Consider the following 11,770-nt stretch of genomic DNA (forward strand, 5'->3'; position numbering starts at 1 on the left):
GATAAGGATCCACTCCACAGCCGGCACACAATGAAATATAGGTCGGAATTTGAACTCTCAAATTCCTCATGGTAGGCAGATCACACTCGCGAAATAGGTAGGTGTATTTTTTGAGAAGAGCATCACTTGGAAATATGTCTGTGTATCACAATCACCTAGACCACCTTTAATAGTATGGTGTTTCCTATGACTCAAAATAGAAAGAAACTATGAAAACGAAGTCTTCAAGTTTCAAAGTATTCACTTCAATTTCTTTAAAGGTCACACCAAATTATTTACTTGAAGAAATACATTTTTATGGGCCGTCTTTTGCCGGTTAAACCAAATGTTTAGAGACATTTTCTTTTATGTACCTCACAAACACATTAGTCCCTTAACTCATTTGTCTTCAATACTCCAAAACAACTAAGGGGACACCAGATGCACTAACAATCTGCTTTTTTGTGATTGATAACAAATCGAATAAGTTTTCAACGAGGATAAAATTATGAACTGTAAGTATAGAGTATGAAAATTTTGATTGCAAGATATACCGGAACTCTCCGTGGATATGTGCATATTGAAGAATTTGCTTTGTATTGAATTGAATTGTAGATATCTCCCCTATATCTTGAAATACATTCATGCATTGACCATATAATACGAAGAAATTGCAATGCATGATGGAAAATGGTGTCTAACGAAATTCAGCATGTGGGCATAAATATAACTTGAAGATAAAGCATGCAGAAATCAGTTCAAAAGTGTCACACCACCATGAGACTTAAGTTTACAACTCGCTACAATAAACATGACGGAAGAACGAGAGTTTTAACTTACCAAAAACTATGCATATATGACCCCATTTACCTCAAATTTCCCCCCTTTGTCACCAAATGGCCAAAAAGAGACGAAATTAAGGACTAATGCTCATGAAGAATATCATCTTGATGGTGGTGTAGGAGCGCCATCATTCTCATTGGGTTCACGTGAAGCTGAGGGGCCAACAATAGTGTCGTCAATATCTTCATTTTCATCAGTCTGTCGCGATGAAGTAATTGAATTTGGCACAAGGTGAGGATCTTGAACTTTCTTGAACTTCGTCTTGGGAAACATCGACCAATTGAACTCTTGCTGAAATTCTATGTCTACAAGTTCTTCACCTTTCTCACATGTGATAGAATGACCCAACTGCGGTCAAAGATTTCATAGGCATAGTAGTGGTTTTTCCTCACCGAGCTTTGCATCACTGTCATATTTGCAAAAATTGCAAAAAATTAATGCTTAACCCAGTAATGGTTCTGATCTAGTTTCCTACGCAGGCTTATAAGTAGCTCGCGGTTAGAAGCTATATCTTGAGGAATTTGCTATGAAGCATTTGCTGCAGTGTCGTGGGAAGCAATGCCATCACTTCTGGGTTGAGGTGATGGCTCACAAAATTGCCTATCTAGTGAACGAAATTGCTAAAGATAAAGGCAATTCGACTAAAAGTTGTTTGCTTGTAGCATTGGAATGGTGAGGTGAATTTTTAATAACCACTAGTTTTTACCTCTCCTTGCTCTCTCTATTTGTGAGTTAAGACTTTAGGTGTTTTATTTTTTGAGCTGAATTAATCTATGCCTTAATGAAATTATGTGCCCATTATTGGCTAATTTTGGTTGTCACACAATTTTCTTAGTTATTCCCTCCGTTCCATAATGTGAGATATATTTTTTGACTAGTATAGTGTGAAAACGCCGTAAGGGACGAAGCGAGTAGAAGCTTATCTATTTTTTCTTTCGTCGCACAATGTCTTCATATTTATCATTTCATCCATGTATATAGAAACACATGTATTTGCTTTGTTAATGTTTATTGAATGAAGTTTAGGCTCCATATAGGGCCTACATGGAATTTTTATTACCCAAAAAATTGAAAAATTGAGAGATATGTTGCCTAGAACAATTTGGACTACTAGGGAAACAGAACATGATGGAATATTACCCGCCAGGTAGATTTTTGTGTGCATGCAGTGGAACTGCCGGTAGCAATAGATTCTTTGCACTAACTAATCTGCCAGGAGAAGTAAAATTGTTTGGAGATATAGTTTTTAGGGCAAATAAACTGTCAACAATAATTTATCTTCCGAGAGAAGTAATCACCGATAGTTGTTCTTGTGACGGTTCTATCTGCCGGATAAACTCTCTCCCGATAGTTTGTATTCCCTCTTAAGTGCCTTCTTTCGGCGGATTACATGTCGTTGCATTGATGTTGTGGTGTAGTGAACCTAGATGAGGATCTCGCTTGGATCAATGAGGAGTTTTCTCTTAGCGAGAACAAGACATACGACATCACCGTTGCGGGGTCAAGTGCATTGAGGGAGACCGCGACTAATGGGTCCTCGGACCGCCGACCTATCTCTAGCTGGACTCATGGGGCGCTCTATGACTATCATTGAAGGGAGGACAACAAGACGACACCATGTTCAGGTTGGAAACTTCTAAAGCCTCGATTTGTGCTTGATGTCTACTACACAACTTTATTCTTGTAGACTATGTTGGTCCTCCAAGCGCGGAGTTTTGTAGGACAATAGCAATCTTCCCTCAAGTGGATGACCTAAGGTTTATCAATCCGTGTGAGGTGTAGGATGGAGATGGTCTCTCTCAAACAACCCTGCAATCAAATACAAAAAATCTCTTATGTCCCCAACACACCCAATATAATGGCAAATTGTATAGGTGCACTAGTTTGGCAAAGAGATGGTGATACAAGTGTAGTATGGATAGTAGATATAGGTTTTTGTAATCTGAAAATATAAAAACAACAAGCTAGCAAGTGGAAAACAGCGAGAAAAACGTTGTATAAATGCTTGGTAATAAGGCCTAGGGTTCATACTTTCACTAGTGCAATCTCTCAACAATGCTAACATAGTAGAATCATATGATTATCCCTCAACATGCGACAAAGAATGAGTCCAAAGTTCATAAGTAGCGGAGAACATAACATGAAATTGATGTAGGTAGTAGAACCACCTAAAAATTATTATTTCTGATCAATCTTTTGAGCTATTCCTATAAGTGTCACAAACATCCCTAGAGTTCGTACTAGAATAACACCCATGATACATATCAATCAACCATAATATCACCTAGATACTCCAGTGTCCTATCAAGTATCCTTGAGTTAATTATACGACATGCATCAAACAATTTCAGATTCATCATATTCAATCCGACACAAATAACTTGAAAGAGTACCCCAAGATTTCTATTAGACAACGTAGTATGAAAATGTGCAATCAACTCCTATGCATAGATCCCCAAGGTCACCGGAATCCGCAAGTTGATGACATAACATATATCAAGTGGATCAATAGAATACCCAATGTCACTACGGGTATCCTCATGCAAGACATACATCAAGTTTTCTCACCAATATCTAGTCCAACATAACGAGATCTCAAAGATAAAGATTCAATTCATCACATCAAGATAGCAAGGGAAGAACACCATATGATCCAACTATATTAACAAAGCCCATCATACATGAATATTGTGCCATCTCAAGAACACGAGAGAGAGAGAGAGAGAGAGAGAGAGAGAGATCAAACACACAGCTACTAGTACAAAACCTCATCCCCAATGGTGAATTACTCCCTCCTTGTCATGGCCTCCGCCAGGATGATGAAGATGGCCACCGGAGATGATTTCCCCCTCCGACATGGTACTAGAAAGGCTCCAGATGGGTTTTTCGTTGATACAAAGAGTAGCGATGGCGAAGCGGAAGTTCTCTCTTTATTTCTGGGGTTTCTGGTATATACATGATTTTTCAGCATTGGAATCACGCCAAACGGAGCCACGTGGGCCCCACAAGCCATCAGGCGCGGCCTAGTGGGGCGCCCTGTTGTATTGTGGCCCGTAGGTGGCTCCCCTTTGGTGGTTCGCTCCAATATTGCTTATTTCCTCTAGAAAAATTATAAAAAAGTTTTGGGCCATTCCGAGAACTTTCATTTTCTGCACAAAAACAACACCATGGTAATTCTGCTGAAAACAACGTTTGTCCCGGTTAGTTCTAAATAAATCATATAAAGTGCATCAAATCCATATAAAATTACTATAAACATAGGCAAGCATGGCATGAATACTTTATAAACTATCAATACATTGGAGACGTACAAGCATCCCCAAGCTTAGTTCCTACTTGTCCTCGAGTAGGTAAATGATAAAAGAACTAATTTATGAAGTGTGAATGCTAGCATAGTATAAATTTGATCAATGATAATTCCAATCACTTTCTCTAGCATCATAACTAGCAACTTCTTTCATAAGAACTATCATGGTTGAGTAGCAATTAATTCACATGTCATGGTTCAAATAGTTCATCTTCTATTTCCAAATAGCTACTACCCACTAGCTATTTTTTCTAGACATGCAATTATGCCACAAAAGCAAGTCATGCATGCAATTCATAAACTACATTGTTTCTACAGTACTCTATGCATGCAAGCACCATATCATCAATTCATGCATGTTAATCACAATTTATTTTTTGCATTAGATATTTTATCGAAAATATATGTGTTTGTCGCTTGCACCATACCTATGTAGTTTACATTCACATTGACATTATTTTAACAATAATTCATTTTTGTACCCTTTTTATTTTCTTCATTCTTAAACTTGAATTTTCTTCTCATTAGTTATATATATATATATATTTGCAAACTTTTATCCATTGTTTTAGCAAGTTTCCCGCAGCAATGCGCCGGGGCATCATAAAGTTCTCTTGAAACTTAACAACACATGTTCTTAGTCACCAAACAACTTCAATGGATCATCAAGTCTAAGTAAGAGCTCCACATACTCCATTATCATATAATCTTCTATGATTGCTAATAGTCAAGGCATATTTTTCGAACAAACAACATCCATTGAACACAGAGAAAGATAGGGGCTTAAAGTTTCACCTCCCAACATACTTATCATAAAGATAATTGCCAACAATAATGAGTCATGATCAAATGTAATTGACTCGATATATATGTTTTGATCTTTCCGCACCACATGGTGCTTGCCAACTATATACCAAGGTTGGAATAATAAGTTGTCTCAATATGAAAATTAAGTAACATGAAAGTAAATAGATTGTCCCTTCGTGGAGGGAAGAAGGGATTTGCATAGGTGCCACAAATCATTGTTTACAAAAAACATATGAATATGTAATTTTGGGTGGTGTGCCTTTCATGTAAACGTCACACCAGAGTTTTCAATGTATTTCATGCTAATCACATTATTGGCGGTTTCCAAATAGAATAGAAATTTTACTCCCCTTCAACTATTCAATCACATTCCATGGCTTGTCGTATCCACGGGTGCCTTCCAAACAATCAACTTTCTAGGGCGAGTTCTTGTTTATTTATTTTTGTATTATGCAGCACTGGTCATCCTTTTTACGAGCCTCTCTCATGCAATGGCAAGTGAATAAACACTCATCTTGAGAATAACTCGCTTAGCATGGAAGGTAATGACCGCCTGTCGCTCCATGAGAGGTACGAGCATACAAAACAAATGTTTATATGAATGTTTAGAGGCGGGACATGCAAATTTACTTGGAATGGCAGTGAAATACCATATATATGTAGGTATGGTGGAATCTCATGGAATAATCTTGACTCAAGGATTTAGATGCACAAGTAGTATCTGTACTGAGTATGAAGTTTTGGCTAGCAAAATGTTCTAAACAAGCACCACATGTTGGAGGATTCATAACAATATAACTTCTATGCAAATATACGCAAACATAACCATTAAGTTGTCTTCCTTGTCCAACTTCGGCAATTTCATCAAGGTTGATAATAATTAATGGGTATTCACAATCATAAAATATGTCCAAGATAATATATTTGTATGTGAAAGTTCTCTTTCTTATACTAATCATTCATAAATTGCTTGTATGACCAAAATTGTGATTGTATAATTTATATAGATTTTGTTTCTAGACTAAATGTGAAACTACTACAAGGCATAAAGCACGTTGACAATTTCATATTTATTATATTTCATTCATTCACAATTTACTCTTAGGATATAAGTGAATCACAAGAGCAAACAATTAAACTACTCTCAAAAGATATAAGTGATGATCAATGAGTAGTCAAACAATTAAGTAGCTACGTGAGGAGTCTCTCTCAATAAAGATTTTCAGATCTGAGTATACTATTCAAAAATAAAAATAAATAAAAATTAACTACAATACTAGCACATGTCATGTGGACAAATAATAACTTATGATTGACATAGGCTAACCGATAGTTGTTGACGAGGAGAGGTGGGATGCGTAGCATCCCCAAGCTTAGATGCTTGAGAATTCTTGTATTATTTACTTGGGGTACCTTGGGTATCCCGAAGCTTTAGCTTTCATATCTCTTTCAATCCTCTAATATCCTGGTTTCACCTAAGTCTCAAAAAGTTCATCCACATAAAACTTGAAAATAACTCATGAGATAGGTTAGTAGACATAAAAGTAAATCAACACTTTAGGTACTTCCAAGAAAAGTTGTAAAATAATTTTGAAACCTTAGGTACTGTATGCTATCATTTAGACAATTTATATATACCAATATAAGACACGAAAACTCTAGGATAAGCAGATAACAAAACCATGACAACAATGTGTCCAAACAGAATAGTCTATAGCAATCTATTGAAATAGTGTACTTATGTAACTTCAAATTTTTTCAAAATTTAGTAAATGATAAATAAATAATTTTTATGGTAGTACTGTGTAAAAATTTCACAAACTTTCCATGCTCCAAAAAATATCATAATTCAAATATTGGAGCACAAGTTTCTGTTTTTGTACAACACACATCACACATGCAATTCAAGCATTATAAAGGCAATTCTTGGAAATTTTTGTTAAAAGTGAAGATTATAAATAATATATAACAGGTAACAACAAAATATAATGACGCTCTAAGCAAAACACATATCATGTGACGAATAAAAATATAGTTCCAAGTAAGATATACTGATAATGTTCGAGATGTAAGAGGGGATGCCTTCCGGGGCATCCCCAAGATTGGATGCTTGAGTATTCCATTGATATTACCTTGGGGGTTCCTTGGTAATCCCCAATATTCGGTTCTTTCTGCTCCTTTTTCACCTCATATCGGTATCTCACCCAAAACTTGAAAACTTCAATGACACAAAACTTAACGAAACTTCATGAGATGAGTTAGTGTAATAAAATAGATCATTCACTTAGGTACTATCATGAAAAGATTCATAATTGTTCTCACATGATACCAACTTTATTCTATCATTACCATAATTTATATCACAAAATATAAGCTATGGAAACATTAAAATAAGTAAACTATGCAAAACAAAATCTGTCGAAAACAGAACAGTCTATGAAGAGGTGAATGAACAACATACTTCCCTCACTCTAAAAATTCACAAAAATTACGAAAATTCATATAGTTTGCATGGAAATTTTGTGTACAAATCACAAACTTTTTTAACTCTCCATTAAAAACACATAATTTATATACTGGACACAAAAGTTTCTAGTTTTTCACAGAATCAAACAAACAAGTATCCACACTATCCCAAAGGCTTTACTTGGCAATTTATTCAAATAAAAGCAATAAAACATGATTACCACAATAGATTAATCATGTTAACACAAAAAAACAAAATTAAAGTGTTGGTTTGTTTCCCAACAAGCGCTTTTCTTTAATGCCTTTTAGCTAGGCATGATGATTTCAATGATTCTCGTATAAAAAGTTGTAATTGGGGCATGCAAGAGATCATCATGAATGACATGACAAGAACATTTAAGTCTAACCCACTTCCTATGCATAGGGATTTTGCAAGCAAACTATTTATTGTAGCAATAATCAACTTGCATATGAAGGCAAAAGAAGCATGACTTCAAAACTTTGAATACATAGGGAGGAAACTTGATATTATTGCAATTCCTACAAGCATATGTTCCTCCTTCATAATAATTTTCAGTAGCACCATGAAGTAATTGAACAGTATATCTATCACATAAAGCATTCTTTTTCATGATGCACAAGCATATAATTTTATTACTACCCACACAAGCAAAATTCTTATCATTCATAGTAGTAGGAGCAAACGCAACAAAATAACTATCATGAGATACTTGATTGATATAATCCATGTGAAAATTAAAATCATGATAACAAGTTTCATGCTTATCCTTATTATTTATAGAGTAAATATCACCACAATAATAATCATAGACAGGAAGCATGATTTCAACATAATAAATTTCCTCATCAAAACTTCGGGGACTAAAAATAGCATCTTCATCAAACATAGCATCCCCAAGCTTGTCGCTTTGCATATCATTAGCATCATGGATATTCAGAGAATTCATACCAACAATATTTCTATCATGATAATCATTGAAAGATTTAACGTTAAGGATTTTCATAAATTTGTCCGCTAGCAACTGAGCACAATTTTCTAAACCATCATTTTCACGAAAGACATTATAGAGACGAAGCAAATGAGACAACCTAAATTCCCTTTCTGTAGTTTTATTTTATAAAACCAAACTAGTGAAAAAAAGAAACTAAAAGATTCACTTGAAAGATCTAAAGATATACCTTCAATCACTCACCTCCCCGACAACGGCGCCAGAAAAGAGCTTGATGTCTACTACAAAACTTTATTTTTGTAGACTATGTTGGGCCTCCAAGTGCAGAGTTTTGTAGGACAGTAGAAATTTTCCCTCAAGAAGATTACCTAAGGTTTATCAATCCATGGGGGGTGTAGTATGAATATGTTCTCTCTAAAACAAACCTGCAACCAGATACAAAAAATTCTTATGTCCCCAACACACCGAATACAATAGCAAATTGTATAGGTGCACTAATTCGGTGAAGATATGGTGATATGTCTCCAACGTATCAATAATTTATGAAGTATTCATGCCATGTTTGCCTATGTTTACAATATTTTTATATGGTTTTGCTGCACTTTATATGATTTATTTAGACCACACCCATACTGACACTGTTTTCAGCACAACTACCGTGGTGTTGTTTTTTTGTGCAAAAATACAAGTTCTCGGAATTGGACGAAACTTTTTGAAGTGTTTTTGGAAGAAAAGAGAAAAAATCGAGCAAAGAACCACCAGAGGGGGGCGTGGTGCCCACTAGTCACCAGATCGCGCGATTCCCCTAGCGTGGGCTGATGTCAAGTGGGCACCTCGTGGCCCATCTTACCGTGATTCCAACGCCCAAAAATCCTATAAATGTAGAAACCTCCAGAAATAACCCTAGATGAGAATTTCTACCACCGGAGGCCTATTTAGCCACAAAAAAATAATCTAGAGACATTCCAGTACCGTGTCAGAGAGGGGAAATCATCTCCGGTAGCCATCTTCATCATCCCGACGGTCACCATGACGAGGAGGGAGTAGTCCACCCTCGGGGCTGAGGGTTTGTATGAGTAGGTGTGTGTTTAATCGCTCTCTCTCTCGTGTTCTTGAGATGTCATGATCTTGATATATCACGGGCCTTGTTAATATAGTTGGTTCATATGTTGTTTATCCCATGCCATTATTGTGATGAATTGAATCTTTGACTTTAAGATCTCGTTATGTTGGATTGAATATTCATGATTAAGAGCACATAATATATGTATAGCATGAGGGTACCCGTAGTGACATTGGGGTATTCAAGTGATTCACTTGATATATGTTGTGGCATCAACTCGTGGATTCCCGAGGTGACAACGGGGTAATCTAGGCATAGGCTTTGATTGCACGTTTTCATACTATGTTCTCTGCTAGAAATCTTGGTGTGCTCCTTGAAGTTCTTTGTGTTGGATTGAGTATTATGAATCTGAATTTATTATGGTGTTATTTTAGTAAGAACTCTTGATAGATCGATCGGAAAGGATAACTTTTTTTATCTTAGTACGAACTCTTGGAAAGATTGATCGGAAAGAATAAGGTTGAGGTGGTTTCGTACCCTACAAACAATTTCTTCTTATGTTCTCAGCTAGATTGGAACTTTGGAATGATTCTTCATCGCACGTTGATGGATTCTTATGTGATCCAATTATATTATCATTGTTGAGAGATTGCACTAGGTAAATTATGGACTCTAGGCCTCATTTTGAAGCATTGCAATACCGTTTATGCTCACTTTTGTTACTTGCTACCTTGCTTTTTTTATGTTTTCAGATTACAAAAAACTATATCTACTATCATTACTAAACTTCTATCACCATCTCTTAGCCGAACTAGTGCACATATACAAATTACCATTGTATTTGGTGTGTTGGGGACACAAGAGACTTTTTATTATTTGGTTGCAGGGTTGTTTGAGAGAGACCATCTTCATCCTATGCCTCCCATGGATTGATAAACCTTAGGTCATCCACTTGAGGCATATTTGCTACTATCCTACAAAACTCTGCGCTTGGAGGCCCAACATGAGTCTACAAGAACAAGTTGTGTAGTAGACATCAAACTCTTTTCTAGCGCCGTTGTCGGGGAGGTGTGTGCTTGTAGGTATATATTTTGATCTTGCTATTAAATCCTTTAGTTTTTTGTTTTTCACTTGTTTTGTTTATAAAAATAAAATTACAAAATGTAATTGAGGTGGTCTCATATTGTTCATCTTTATCATGTCTTTCTTGACAATAATGGAAAGGAAAATCGTGCTCAATTGCTAGAGGAAGAAGCTAAGAAAATGCTTAATGTGAATTACTTGAATGATGGGCATGATAGTAATGTTTTTAGTATGAATTATTTGAATATCCATGATGCTAATGATATGAAAAGCCACAATCTTCGGGATGCTATGTTTGATGAAGATGATATTTTTAGTCCCCCATGTTTTGATGATCAAATTTATTATGATGAAAGCATGCCTCCTATTTATGATGATTATATTTATGAAAGTGGGTTTGGAAGAGTGTAAACTCCAGGTACTAATGATCCCACTATTTTTGAGGGTGTTGAATCTTTTCATAATGATAAAAGTGGATTTGGATAGGTCATGACTTTATTTAGTGATGAGTCCAATATTTTGGAAGAGACTTCAAATGACTATGACAACAAAGTTTCTATATATGATGATTATGGTGATGACAAGTATTATATAAAGAGTAATAATAACCATGAAACTTGCCATCATGATTTATTTTTTATTTGGATTATGCCAATCAAGTATCAGATGATAGTTATTTTGTTGAGTTTGCTCCCACTATTATGAATGAGAAGAAATTTGCTTATGTGGAGAATAATAAAAATTCTATGCATGTGCATAATGAAAAGAAATATGTATGTGATAGTTATATTGTTGATTTCCTTCATGATGATACTAAAAATTATTATGTGGGAGGAACATATGCTTGTAGGAATTGCAAAAATATAAAGTTTCCTCCCTATGTGTTCAAAGTTTTGAAGTCATGCTTGTTTTGCCTTCCTATGCAAGATGATTCATGATACAATAAATTGTTTGATTGCAAAATCCCTATGCATAGGAAGTACATTAGACTTAAATGTGTTTGCCATGCGATTCATGATGCTCTCTTGCATGTTTCAACTATTATTCCTATACGAGCATCATTGAAATCATCATGCCTACCTAAAAGGCATAAAAGAAAAGCGCTTGTTGGGAGACAACCCAACACTTTTAATTTATGTTTTTGTGTGTTAAAATGTTTAATATACTATGGTAATCATTTTTTCTAAATTTATTTCAATAAAGTGCCAGGTAAAGCCTTTGGGATAGTGTGGATACTTGCTTGTTTGATTC

The sequence above is a fragment of the Hordeum vulgare genome, chromosome 4H (genome assembly GCF_904849725.1).
Source record: "Hordeum vulgare subsp. vulgare chromosome 4H, MorexV3_pseudomolecules_assembly, whole genome shotgun sequence".
Taxonomy (NCBI): domain Eukaryota; kingdom Viridiplantae; phylum Streptophyta; class Magnoliopsida; order Poales; family Poaceae; genus Hordeum; species Hordeum vulgare.